This window comes from Geotrypetes seraphini, chromosome 14, assembly GCF_902459505.1.
Source record: "Geotrypetes seraphini chromosome 14, aGeoSer1.1, whole genome shotgun sequence".
Taxonomy (NCBI): domain Eukaryota; kingdom Metazoa; phylum Chordata; class Amphibia; order Gymnophiona; family Dermophiidae; genus Geotrypetes; species Geotrypetes seraphini.
Window position 1 is genome coordinate 77,063,411 of NC_047097.1, and position 12,893 is coordinate 77,076,303.

Consider the following 12,893-nt stretch of genomic DNA (forward strand, 5'->3'; position numbering starts at 1 on the left):
CCCGAAGCCCTTTAAATCTCTATGGGCTTTGGGGCCATTACTGCGCGGCAGCAGCTAGCATGGCTTTGTAAAAGAGGGGGTTAGCAATTTCTCCATGTTATAATAATAATAATTTATTGTTTATATACCGCCAAAGCCAAGGTAGTTGAAGGCGGTTTACAATAAAGAAGAGCTGGACATACAGCGAAAAAACAATGAAGTCTTTGAGTACAATACAATGCAGTGCAGTATAGAAGAGCTGGACATACAGCGAAAAGAAATAATGAAGTTTTTGAGTACATGGCTGTTTGTATAGAGTAAGGTAACCTTGTAGGGACGGGTTTACAATAAGAGTAAGTCAAAGGGGAGCAGGTCGTACAGAGGGGTAAGCAGTGAAGGTTTTGGGAGAACTTGGTCAATGGGAAGTAGATCGAGGAGATTTACAAAGAAGGGTAGGTCATACAGTGAGGGGAAGTAGTGAAGACTTTAGGCATTCCTGGTCACGAATCGATTGAAGAGGTCGGTTTTGATTAGTTTTCTGAAGTTGAGGTAGGATGAGGAATGCATGATGGTGCCGCTTAGCCAGTCGTTCTGTAAGCTTGCTTGGAAGGCAAGCGTTCTGTCAAGGAATCTTTTGTATCGGCAGGTTTTTATTATAGGGTTGCTGAACATGCGTATTCTGCATGTAGGCCTGGTGGAGCGGTCTAGTTTGAAGTGGGAGACCAGGTACAGAGGGGCCAAACCGAGAGTGGATTTGAAACAGAGACATGCGAATTTGAACAATACTCCAGGGGCAACCAGTGGAGTTTTTGGTAGTAGGGGGTTATGTGGTCCCATTTCTTTAGTCCGAAAATCTGAGTTTTGTATGATTCAGAGTTTTTGAACGGTTTTCTTGAGTGACCCCAGATAAATGATATTGCAGTAGTCAAGTAGGTTTAGGATGGAGGATTGCACCAGTAGGCGGAATGATGTTGAGTCAAAGTATTTTCTGATGGTTCTAAGTTTCCATAGTGTCGAGAAGCCCTTTCTGATTAAAAGCTCTAAATGCGTATCTAGGGTGAGATAGCGGTCCAGTGTCACTCCTAGGATTTTTATGGTATCGACAATGGGGAAGTTCTGTCCATTCAGGGTTATTGTAGTATCTTTGATTTTGTCATTTGGGCTTGCCAGGAAGAATTTGGTTTTTACGGGGTTGAGCTTCAGCTTGAACTCTGTCATCCATGTTTCAATTTGTTTTAGAGTTAGTGCTAGATGAGTCTTCGTCTCAGGGGTCAGGCTTGTTAGAGGCAGAAGTATAATGATATCGTTGGCGTAGATGTAGAATTTGATTTTTGCTTTTTGCAGTAGATTTGCCAGTGGGGCTAGGTAGATGTTGAACAGAGTGGGGGATAGAGGGGAACCCTGTGGGACACCGCATGGGTTAACCCAGCTGGGGGATTGGGAATTGTCGCTATAGACTCGGTACGTTCGTTTAGTCAAGAAGCCTCGGAACCATTTTAGTACTTTGCCTGAGAGACCAATTGTCTCCAAGCAGTCAATTAGGATGGTGTGATCGACTAAGTCAAAGGCGCTGCTTAAGTCTAGTTGAAGGAAAAGTGCACTGGAGCCTTGGCAGAATAGGTTCAGGAGGGTGTCCAGTAGTGAGGCAATAACCGTTTCCGTGCTGAACCCTTTTCGAAAGCCTGATTGGTTGTCGTGAAGAATGTTGAATTTGTCCAGGTAAAATACTAAATCCTGGTTTACCAGGCCTTCCATTAGCTTTACAAAGAGGGGAATGTTTGCGATGGGCCTGTAGTTGGATGTCAGCTTGATGAATTCCTTGTTTTTTTTTACAATAGGTGTGATCAGTATGTGACCTAACTCCTCGGGAAATGTACCCGACAGTAATAGGGAGGAGAGCCAATCGTATTGTTTAAATCATGTTTATTCAACACCACAAGAATCAATACAGCTCACAGGTAGAACAGATTTTGCATAATACAAATCCAATCCCCAAACTCCCCACCCACCCCCCACCCCCCCAAGGGCAGCAGCAGCGGCAAACATCCCAAAAGTACAAATCAGTAATAAAGTAGAAAGATACAATTTACGTATTCCATACTTGGTTTTGAATATAAGGAGTAAAAGTTAAACTGAATGGCCGCCAACATGTACTAAACAATCGGCCTGCTTTAGAAGACAAATCTACAATATCTTTGCGTTCTAATAACATTTGCTGTAACATCAATGCTCTCCACTGGGGAATAGAAGGAGGTTGGAGTGACAGCCACTGCAGCAAGATGCATTTCCTGCCTAACAGCACTGTTTTTTGAAGGAAAGCCGCACAACCAGGTCTAGGCGGATGAAAGCGAAGTTGTAGTGTAAAGAGGAAACTCGGATGCATCCTCCAAGAACAACCCCAAAGCTGTGCCACAGCTGATACCAAGTGTATCCAAAAAGCAGACACCAAGGGACAGGTCCAGAACATATGTCCAAAAGATGCCATTGGGTAGGCACATTTACCCAATGACACAGTTATGTCCCATCACATGAGCTCTCTTGGGCGGGTAAAAGGCACGCAATAAGAACTTGTAATTTCGCTTCCTTTCTACAGATGACAGAGTAGAAGCAATCCCCAAACGGAGACCCTTACGGAGCATATCCTCAGATATGGGTATGTGGAGATCAGCTGACCACTTCTGAGCCAGAATAGTAAAGTCCAATTCGCCAGATAGTTCTTGCAAAAACTTATGGTAAAATTTCAACGGTATCAACTCCTAAGCTGTAAGACAAAGAGCCTCTTGTAAACTGGTCTGTACCTCTTCTCGTACCACCGCCGGAGTCAAGGTTTGCAAATAATGTTGAAGTTGTCGATAGGCAAACCAATCCACAGGAGAAAGGTGAAACATTGTCTGTAGTTCCGTAAAGGGGACTGGGAGACCCGAGTGTTGCACAGTCTGGGACACATACTGAAGGCCCACATTAGACCAGCGCTGAAATACCACAGAGTCCAGGTCAGGTAAAAAGTCTCTATTTCCAGCAATAGGGAGATAAGGCGTTCTTCCAGGGGAGATGTTCAACAGTCGACACAGCTTCCTCCAAGCTTTACGCATGGCCGGTAAAAATGGGTGTGAAGGCAACAATGGCAGTTCTGGTAAGTGGAGAGCATGTAAGAGATAACTGAAATGATAAGGTTTAAAGGTAAAACATTCAAGTTCAGGTAAGGAAAACCAAGTAGTATTACAAAACCAATCATGAATATGACGTAATTGACATGCAAGATTAAACCTAGAAACACATAAAAGACCCAACCTCCCCTGGGCAGTCGGTAGCATCAATTTGGACAAAGAAATCCTAGCCCGTTTACCCTGCCATAGATATGCTGAAAGATGTGACCTATGGCTTGATAAGTGTTGGGCAGTTAACATAATGGGAAGCATTTGTAGGATATAAAGCCATTGGGGTAGTATCATCATATTGTATAGAGCAATATGACCAGAAAGAGAAAGAGGATACTTTCTCCAGTTAGCGAGAGGCAGCTCAGTACGACGAAGCAAGGGCAATACATTAGCGTTATAAAGGCCATTCAAATTTTGAGGTATAACCACACCTAAATAAATCAATTGAGACGATGCCCACTGTAAAGGGAAGTCTCCCTGCCAGGAGTGTCGCACCTCAAGCAAGGTCGGAAGCACTAATGATTTCTGCCTATTTAGAACTAAACCTGAATAAAGATGGAACTCATCAAGGAGTTCTAAAGCTCGAAACAGTGAGCGGTGTGGGTTACCCAAAGTAAGCAAGAGGTCGTCTGCAAACGCTAGCACCCGCAGTTGGGAAGAACCCTCCGGCAGACCCGTTATCTCATCATCCCTCTGGAGCGTGCGTAAGAACGGGTCTAAATACAAAAGAAAAAGAAGGGGTGATAATGGACAACCCTGTCTTGTCCCCCTGGAGAGCCAATCGTATAACGAGGCTTTGAAGGGGACTGGGGCGGCTTTCATGACGTTTGGTGGGCAGCTGTCTAGTCTGCAGTATGAGTCGATGTATTTTGAGAAGAGTTTGCTGAAGCGATTCCAGGTAGGGATTGAGAAGTTGTTCCAGTACATGTCTACTCTGGGATCGTTTGTGTGTTGGGCGACAGGGTAGTTCAGATGGTTGGATGTAGAGGGTGGTAGGTTGGATCTTAAGACATTGTTAAAGAAATCAGCCAGAGCATCTGCTGAAGGAGGGGAGTGTGGAGTGGCGTGAAAAGGCCTGTATATCATATAGATTGTTAACTAGTTTAAATAGGTTCTTGGTGTTGGTGTTGGGATAGTCTATTTTTTTTGCGTAGAAGTCTGTGCGTTTTGTGGTTATGAGCTTTTTGTATTCTTTCAGTTTTAGTCTCCAGTTTGTTCTTTCTATGTTGTCGCCAGATTTCAGCCATTGTCTTTCCAGTTTTCGTAGTTCTCGTTTCACTGCTCCTAGCTCGGCGTCGAACCAGCCATCTAGGTTTTGGTTTCTCGTACTTCTTAGTTTGATGGGGGCCATCTTGTTAAGAATCTGCGTGCTTGTGTTGGTCCAGGTGTCTATAGAGGGGGAGTGCGAGTCTGGTGAGATATCGTAATGTGACTAGAATTCGGTTGGGTTTACCAGGCCTCTGGTGGCAACCATTTTCCTAATCCTTTTTTTCTCCGGGGGTTTGGTTAGGGAGCGTTTGGATTGCCAGTTGAATTGGAAATTGCATAGATGGTGGTCCGACCATAGGGAGTCGGTCCAGGTGGTTTGGTGCCAGAGCATTTTGGGATGGGCTTGGGCTTTAGGGGAAAAGATAACTAGATCTAGTTGGTGTCCTTTTGGTGAGTTTTTTCAGGGGGAGGCATAAGGAAGTTGAGAGAGGTGATAAAGGAGAGAAATTCTTTGGAGTCAGCCTGATCTGCCTGCTCTAGGTGGATGTTCAGGTCTCCAGCCAGTAGGTTGTAGGGGCTAGCAGTTGAGTTAGCGAGAACGAATTCGAAGAGGGTGTCCTTGGCAGTGGGCTATTTCTTGGGAGGAATGTAAAATAGCGTGATGATTAAGGCCTCTTCTAATTTGTCTGACACGAGTTTGCAGGAGAAGATTTCCAAGTTCACTGAGGAATTCGTAGCTATGATGGTGGATTTGTAAGTATCTTTTAGAATGATGGCTAGTCCTCCTCCTCTTCCCCGGCTTCTGGGTAGAGAAGTGATTTTGCATCCGGGTGGGAGGCACTCGTGTATAATGATGTCGTTGTCAGAGGTCAGCCATGTTTCCGTTAAAAGGACGAAGTCAGGGTTAGTCTCCTCGAGCCAGTCTTTGACCATTTGGGACTTATTCCTAATGGATCTGATATTAAGGTAGAAACCTTGGATCTTTTGGAAGTGGGGGGAGTCAGTTATTGCTGAGAAGGAGATTTTCCTCAGTTTGCGCTGGTGATTGCGGTGAGGCCTGTTAGGTTTATGGGAGGGGGTTAAGACTGGGATTTGAAAAGGGCCTTTTTCGGAGCAGTTATGAATGAATCGGGGGGCAGGCCTATGGGGTTCCAGGATGGTGAGGCGAGGTCTAGTGAGGATTGGTATTGGTGCGGAGTAAAGGGCATCGGCTGACCTGTATATGTAGCAGAACCAGTAAAGCATGAGAAATAGTACTAAGTGTTGGTTGACAGAAGGCATTTTGTTGTGTGACAGTGATTGGAAAAACAGCAGAATCTTATCAATTAACCTGGCGATTGGTTGGACATGCACGTATTTGACTGAGTTTATCAGTCTGTTGGCTAAACATGCAGATTAGAGGAAAAGTACATGCAGGTGCTTATACATATAGAGGTCTACATGTGCAGATACTTGTCTGTTATCCTGCCGATTGATCGGACATGCATTTATTTAACTGAGGTTATCAGTCGGTTGGCAAGCATGCAGAAAAGAGAAAATAGTGCAAAACAATCCCAAAGAAAGAGCAGAGCAGTCCAGGTCACCAAACCAAAAATGGATTTATTAACAGTCCATGATAAGAATAGAGTTGTGACTCAAAACAGGCCTTATTTTGGCTTAAAAGTATGCCTAGGGAAGTGGTTGGCAAACCACCACATGTGGCTCTTTAGCCATTTGAGTGCAGCTCTGCCAATAGCCAAAATTTTCCTTTACAGAAGGGCCCCGACACAGCAACTGGTCTCACAAGTTGCCAGCGGCTGCCCCAAAGTTTTCCCTCTGCCGCAACTTCCCATTTCTGACAGGGCAGATCGCTGCAGAGGGAAAGCTTCTGTGCAGCCACCGGCAGTTTGAGAATGGCTGCCATCAGGGCCGGATCACAGCAGATGGCAGCCATTCTCAAACTGGCCCCCCCCCCAATAATCATCGTCCATGGCCCCCCCCAGCGTCATTGTCCCGGGCCCTCCTGTCAACCCTCCCACCGCGAGGACAAACAAGGCCGCGAACTGCAAATCAGCCTGTTTAGAGTGCTGCGGCTGCCAACGAGTGCTGGAGGGAGGTTTGTCGGTCGTCTCATGGTGGTCAGCGGGGTTCGCATGGGAGGGAGAGCTAAATGTCCCTTTTCAGAGGGGCTCCGGCTACAGGGAGAGAAGCGGTCTGCCCTGGGTGCTCCAAGGCCTGGCATCTTTAACTTCTTCAGGCAGCAACAGCGTTTACAGTTAGCTGCTGTTGCCGGCTTTGGGCCTTCCTCTCTGCTGAGCCCTGCCTACTTCCTGTTTCCATGAAGGCAGGACCCAACAGAGAAGAAGGCCCGAAGCCAGCAACAGAATCAAATTGTGAATACTGCTGCTGCCTGAAGAAGTTCATGACACCAGTCCTTGGAGCACCCGCTTAGGGGCTGCACTGCTGACCAGGGATGGGGTGACAGAAGGAGGAAAGGGAGCAGAGGGGGAGAGAATTGCTGCACCCAACTGGAGGGAAAGGAATGAATGAAAGGAGTTGCCAGGCCTTGGGAGGGAGGAAGAGATGCCAGGTCATGGAGGGAAGAGAGGGGGGGGAGGTAGGAAGAGATGCCAAGGAATGGGGGAAAAGAGAAAGGGAGATATGCCAAGACATAGAGGGAAGGAGGAAGGTATGCCAGACCAAGGGAAAAGGAAGGAGGAGATGTCAGAGCATGTGTGGGGAGGGAGAGATGAAAGGGAATCAGAGAAGGGAAGGAAACAGATGCCAGACCATGGGGTGGGAAGGAAAGGAGAAGAGAGAGATGCCAGAGCATAGGGGAGGGGTTGGTGACAGAGAAAAATGGAGATGTGGCAGAGCTGAAATGACTAGGGGGACCCGCTAAGGAGGTGGCAGTACTAGCCCCACTAGGAAACAGCGATCACAACACGATCCAGTACAGGCTAGAAATTGGATCATTAAAGGTGAAAAGAACTACAACGACTGCACTTAACTTCAAAAAAGGGAATTATGATGCCATGAGGAAAATGGTGGGAAAGAAACTCAACGACAGCGCAAGGAAGATGGAGTCCGTAGAAAATGCCTGGACCATACTCAAGGGCACAGTGCACGAAGCACAGAACCTGTGCATCCCCAAGTACAGGAAAGGGTGCAAAAAAAATAGAACAAAAAAACCCAGTGTGGATAACAAATGCAGTGAAAAAGGCGATAAGTGACAAGAAAGCATCATTCAAAAAATGGAAAAAGGACAAAACAGAGGAGAACCAAAAGGAACACAAAAAACACCAAAAGGAGTGTCATCGAGTGGTTAGGAAAGCAAAAAAAGAATATGAAGAGAGACTGGCAGGGGAAGCAACAAACTTCAAATCATTCTTCAGGTACATTAAGGGGAAGCAACCAGCAAGGGAGGAAGTGGGACCCTTGGATGATGGGGACAGAAAGGGAGTGGTAAAAGAGGAAAAGGAGATAGCTGACAGGCTAAATAAGTTCTTCACGTCAGTTTTCACGAGGGAGGACACAACCAACATTCCGGAGCCCGAGGAGATCGTAAAAGGAGAGCAGGATGAAAATCTGGTCCAGCTAGAGGTGAGCAACGTGGATGTCCTCAGGCAGATAGACAGGCTAAAGAGCGACAAATCGCCAGGTCCGGATGGCATTCACCCAAGGGTACTCAAGGAACTAAGGAACGAAATAGCTGAGCCACTTTGACAAATATGCAACCTATCCCTAAAAACTGGAGAGATTCCGGAAGACTGGAAAATAGCAAATGTCACGCCCATCTTCAAGAAAGGCTCAAGGGGAGACCCAGGAAACTACAGGCCGGTGAGCTTGACCTCGGTCCCGGGAAAGATGATGGAAGCACTGATTAAAGACAGCATCTGGGAACACATCGACAACTATGGGCAGCTAAAGTCAAGCCAGCATGGCTTCTGCAAGGGCAGGTCATGCCTCACGAACTTCTTTGAGGGGGTAACCAGCCAGGTGGATAAAGGGGAATCCATAGATATCATTTACCTTGACTTCCAAAAAGCCTTCGACAAGGTGCCACACGAAAGACTACTAAGGAAGCTATGGAACCATGGGGTGCAGGTTCTGCTCCTTAATGCGCTCCTTTGTGCGCTACTGCGGTGCGCAATAACAAATTAAAAAAATTATACATTAACAATACCGAAGTTAGAAATAATTACTTTATTCAAAAGGCGATCCCAGCGTTCATTCCTTACATTATATCCGCTTTATTTACTTATATTACTTGTCTTAAACAATTGTCTAATTTCCTTCTCACAAGAATCTACTAAGACTCTTTAGATACCTTACACTAATAACTCTATGGATAATTTTTCTTCTTCTTATCAGGACCCTTCTTCTGTTTCTATTCCAGTAATCTGGGGACATCGGCCAATAAAATTAAAAAACTAAATAAATACTACTCGTTACCCTGAACGTCGAGAAATTCCCTTAGATTCTCAACAAATATCTTCATCTATATTAAATTCATCTTTAATCTCTCATCGATTATATTCTACTACAATAGATTCATCATCTTCAGACTTGAAAATCAGTCAACTTAAAATAGGTATAATAAATATACGTTCCATTAAATCAAAATACCATATTCTTAAAGACCTCATTACTCAATATTCTTTTGATATTCTATGTCTAATTGAAACATGGCTTTCAGAAGGAGAGGAAGCATACCTTGATTATGCTTGCCCCCCTGGTTTTTCATTTATTTTCAATCATCGTTGCAATAAAAAAGGCGGAGGTTTAGCAACTATTTATAATGATTCCCTTTCAATAAATAAACTTGATTCCTCTTCAAATACACGTATTGAATATCTACAATTTTCCATTCAAACCAGGCTAAAAACAGATATTCTTTTACTATATATACCACCCCCAATTAATACTGATACTCTTAACCACCTACAATCTCTTCTTTTTGATTTTGGTTCTTCTACATTAAATCCATTAATTTTAGGAGATTTTAACATCCATTTCGATGATCTTACTAACAATTACACCAAAACCATACTCTCTCATATTACCTATTTAGACTTGCATCCTTTATTGACTCAACCAACTCATCAAGCTGGTCATATATTAGATATGGCTATAGTTCCTAGATCCGCAACTTCAAATTATATTGTAAACTCATCATTTCCAGTTCCATGGTCCGACCATTTTTTAATATCTGTATCATACTCTATTTCACATAGCATGCCTCATTCTGAAAATCGGACAATTAATTTTAGAAATCTCAATAATCTTACCCCAGAATTAATTCGATCATCATTTCAGCTTGATTTCTCCAATGCAAACAATACTGACATGGAAACTCTATTAAATCAATGGACTTCCTCCATAAATACATTACTAGATGAGCATGCTCCACTACAAACTAAAATAATTTCAGCACGAAGAATTCAAAATCCATGGTACACAGCTGATCTCGCACTCATGAAAAAACAACTTAGATCTATTGAACGTAAATGGAGAAAAAAGAAAACACATGAAAATGCTCAACTATTTAAAGAGCACTCAAAATTATATAAATCAAAAATTAATCAAACAAAAGCAAAATTCTACTCAGAAAAAATAATAAAAGCCAAGAATCCTTCAGCACTATACGCATTACTAAATTCATTAACAAACACAAAAAAACAGCAAACACAAACTTACAATTCATTACCAACAGCTCAAGACCTTGCAGATTATTTTATTGAAAAAATTAAAACCATTAGGAATTCTTTTACAAAACAGCAGTCCAATATTCAAAACGATCATCCTATCACAAATATATCATATTCAACATGTTCCCATTTCAACCTGCCCAGTCTTAATGAATTAGAATCTATATTAAAATCTATTAATGTAAAGAGTTCAATAGTAGACTCAATTCCTCCATTCATTCTAAAAAATATTTTGAAATCTTTGGTCCTTTCATTCTAAAATTAATAAATGAAAGTCTAACACAAAGTACTATGCCCAAATGCTGAAAATCTTCTGTTATTCGTCCCATTATAAAAGATCACAAGATCAGTTCGGAAAAAATCTCAAACTATAGGCCAATAGCTAATCTTCCTTTTATGGCTAAATTGACGGAAAAGATTTTCAATCAAATTTCTGAATTTACTGAAAAAACCAACGTTCTTCATCCGAACCAAACAGGATTCCGACAGCACCATAGTACTGAGCATTCATTAATAGGAATGACCTCTTCAATACATTATTACTTGGATCATCACCAATCAGTTTTATTAATATCCATCGACCTTTCTGCTGCTTTTGACACCATAGATCAGTGATTCCCAACCCTGTCCTGGAGGAACACCAGGCCAATCGGGTTTTCAGGCTAGCCCTAATGAATATGCATGAGAGAGATTTGCATATGATGGAAGTTATAGGCATGCAAATTTGCTTCATGCATATTCATTAGGGCTAGCCTGAAAACCCAATTGGCCTGGTGTTCCTCCAGGACAGGGTTGGGAACCACTGCCATAGATCACCATCTTTTATTAGACAGACTTTATTCAATTGGTATTACCGATCAAGTATTGTCTTGGTTCAAATCTTATTTTACTGATCGTACATCTACAGTTATATTTAATAATTCAAACTCTAAAAGCTCTTTAACTTCCCATGGTATTCCCCAAGGATCTATTCTGTTCCCCTTACTTTTCAATATCTTTCTTGCACCCCTGATGACTGTCTGCCAATCTATAGGTTTTCATGTATTTGCATACGCTGATGATATTCAACTTCTGCACCCTCTGGATCCCAATAACTCTTTGGATATCACAGCAATTAATAATAAACTTGAACAAATCCATCAATGGTTAGATATAAATAGGTTGGCTCTTAATATTGAAAAAACAAAAACGATGCTTTTTCCATGGAAAGAAACTCCTAAACTTATCGTCCCTATCACTATAAAAAATATCCCTTTGCAATTAGTTGATACTATTAAAATCCTAGGAGTCATATTTGACAGTAAATTAACTTTTCATGAACATATAGGTAGTATCGTATCATCGTATCATTCTATAGACTCCGTCAAATTCGCTCTCTTTCACAATATCTTTGTTCTAAATCACTAAATATCCTTATCCACTCCTTAGTAATCTCTAAAATCGACTACTGCAATGCCCTTTTTAAAGGAATTGCACAGAATGAAATAAGACAGCTTCAAATAATACAAAATACTTCCATTAAACTAATAACAAAGACAAAAAAATTTGATCATGTAACACCACTTCTCAAGAACGCTCACTGGCTTCCAGTATCCCATAGAATAACATATAAACTAAGCCTACTCACTTTTAAAGCAATGCTTTTTAAAACACCTGCATTTATTTTTAAAACACTAATCCCTTACTCCACAAATAGAATATTGCGATCCAACGAACAGCATTTATTAACAATTCCATCTCTCAAGATCATTAATACTAGAAGACAATTTATTTTCTCTGTCACTGCTCCACAAATTTGGAATTCCCTGCCAATTTACTTAAGAAAAGAACATGATATTGATAAATTCAAGATTAATTTAAAAACATTCCTTTTTAAAGACGCTTTTGATTAACAAGTTTTTCCCTTGAATTCAATAATGCTGTTTTCGACAATTCATTTGAACTCCCATCCTTATGTTTTTCCCGACCTTCTTTTCTATTATATGTTGTAGTTCATATCCCCTTTTCCTCTTTACTCATGTTTGTTAAGTTTGTATATAGTTCATTTTATTTTAATGGTTATATATGAATTAATGTTTTATTTTTAATTTTAAAATTGTAATTTTATTTTAAAATTGTAATTTAAATATTTTCTTTTATGTATGTACATCGCTTTGAAGCAAGATTAAGCGATTAATCAAAAATTTTAATAAACTTGAAACTTGAGGTCCACCGATGGATCAAAAGCTGGCAGGCGGACAGGAAACAGAGGGTTGGAGTAAAGGGACATTACTCAGACTGGCAATGGGTCATGAGCGGAGTTCCACAGGGGTCGGTGCTGGGACCACTCCTATTCAATATATTCTTTAATGACCTGGAAGCAGGAACAAAATGTGAGGTTATTAAATTTGCGGATGACACCAAACTATATCGCAAGGTCAATAACATGGAGGACTGCGAAGATCTCCAAAAAGATTTGACAACACTGGAAAAATGGGCCAAAAAGTGGCAAATGAGTTTCAACATAGGGAAATGCAAGGTCATGCATATAGGGAAAAAAACCCGATGTTCACTTACAAAATGGGGGGATCAACGCTAGGGGTGAGCGACCTTGAAAGAGACCTGGGAGTGATGGTAGACACAACATTGAAGGCGTCGGCGCAGTGTGCCACGGCCTCAAGGAAAGCAAACAGAATGTTGGGTATCATTAAGAAGGGTATCACGACCAGGACAAAGGAAGTCATCCTGCCACTGTATCGTGCTATGGTGTGCCTGCACCTGGAGTACTGTGTTCAGTTCTGGTCGCCGTACCTCAAGAAGGACATGGAGGTACTTGAGAGGGTCCAGAGAAGAGCAACTAAGCTAATAAAGGGCATGG